This window comes from Condylura cristata, unplaced genomic scaffold (genome assembly GCF_000260355.1).
Source record: "Condylura cristata isolate star-nosed mole 26May11 unplaced genomic scaffold, ConCri1.0 scaffold00017, whole genome shotgun sequence".
Classification (NCBI taxonomy): Eukaryota; Metazoa; Chordata; class Mammalia; order Eulipotyphla; family Talpidae; genus Condylura; species Condylura cristata.
In genome coordinates, this window is record NW_004567118.1 from 6990267 (window position 1) to 6992402 (window position 2136).

The following is a 2136-nucleotide window of genomic DNA, read 5'->3' on the forward strand; positions in this document are numbered from 1 at the left end:
TTTTTCACTAGGTTTTAACTTACTTTTTTCCTTCCCCTCCCTCAGGTGTAGACCCCATAGAATTTCCTCTCCCAACTATCCTCCCTTCTTTCTGCAGACCCTCCTCCCTCCCCTGCAGGATGTGTCTGGTTTATAATTGTATTTGTTTTGTATTATTATTACCCCCCCCATGTCTTATTTGATTCCCCTATATTTCTCCTATAAATGAAACCATCCAATATTTTTCTTTTTCTTTCACTGAGCATCACCCCTTCTAGCTCCATCCATCATGCTGTGAACGGTACAAGTTTATCTTTTTGATTGCTGAGTAGTATTCCATTGTGTATATATACCACATCGTCCTGATTCAATTGTCTATTTGGGGGCATTTGGATTGTTTCCAGGTTTTACCTATTGTAAACAGTGCTGCCATACACATAGGGGTGCAGGTATCCTTTTGAATTAATATTCTTGTGTCCTTTGGGTAGAGGCCTAGTAGTGGACCATTGTAAATTTCTCCCCTTCTTGGAGAAGGCCATAGGCTGCAGCCACAGCTCAGATAGACTGTGGCTTCCTTAGCTATTCTGGATTTCTAGGTAAATCACCTGTTGTTTTCCAATTCGGGCTTTTTGCTTTGATACTTTATAACAGCAGTGGGCCAGATCATTTAGGAAAAGTACTATATTGGCCTGGTGTGATTCCCAGGACGGACTGGCAACGAGTAGGTCATTTACGGAGTGCAACAGGAAACAACACTTTTGAAATCATTGAGCTAACATTCACTAAAAGTTGTGGGGAATTCTTTTGAATCCCCGCTGGCCAACAATACTGGGAGATTATTGGAGTTTCAGGATCTTGCCACTGGAAGACAAGCATTCACTGAGACTCTTTGCACAGGAATCCAGAAGAAGGCGTCTCTCAGGGCTAGGAAGGCCATTCTTAGTTGTTAGGGAGTGAGTGCTGTTAGTGCAGTACTGGGCTTGGGTGCAGTGGGGTGAACGTCTTGGACCCCTTCATTTACTGCTTTCAGATCTTGAACACACCGATACTCCTCAGAGTGAGGCTTCTTGGGGTGTTGTGTGGTGACCTGCAAGGGCATATAAACACATGATCCAGGAATCTGCTCAGTATTGGCTGAATTCCTTGTAATGCTTCCTTTCAGGGGGTTGGGGGTTTATTGTTTAATAATGAAGATAAGATAGGCTTTTTCTTTCAGCCTTTTTTTTTTTAAAGATTTATGTATTCATGCATATCAGAGCTGGGGTGTAGGCCAGAGAGTGGGTGTGAGAAGGATGAGAGGACTCATCAGAGACAGAGTAGGGAGCAGAACCAGTGGACACTGCTGAGGGGAGCAGTGGGCAGGAGAGGAGAGGTCCGCCGTGCCATGTGGGTCACTCCCTGGCCGGGACTGAACTCAGGCTGCCATTGTGGGCTATGGGGGTGGTAGTGCTGAGACTCACCCCTAGGCCACCACGGAGGCCCTATCGCTGTGGTTCTTTAACTTTGAAATATTTAAAACTTTTTGTCTTAAAAGGCTACTTTTGACATTATTATAAACATTATCTTTGTTACACTTGATGTCTTTGTCCCTCTCTTCTCCTATATTTTTGTGTTTTAGATGTGTCTCTTGCAAACCATATATAACTGCTTCTTTTCTTCATTCACCCTAGGTTTGTGTCTTAATCAGAGCATTTAATTGGTTTAAGTAATTATAAACATAGCAGCTTACCGAGTGCATTCTATTCTGCCTGATCTGTATTTTTGCTATTGATTTTTAAAAAAATGAAGTAATGTAGCATTTTAACATTATATAAATTGTAGGTGTGCATCCTTATTTTTTCATTTGTCCTACTCATTAGTTACTTTGTATTATCTGTGTCATAATTGCACTGTCGATTATGATATACCTTTGACTTAGCAAAGTCTAAAGTGACTTGGAGTGCTTTTTTTCTTGAATATTTGCATTTTTTTTTAAATTGAGGTACAGTTGACACACAAGATTTTATTTGGTCCAGATGTACAAGATGAGTCAATATTTGTATACCTTGTAAAGTGGTCGCCATCCTTCACACCTGGTGCCTTACATAGTCTTGACTTTTTCTTGACATGAATAACCACTTCTCCGCCTACACCCCCTGCCTTGGGATTTCTGCTTCC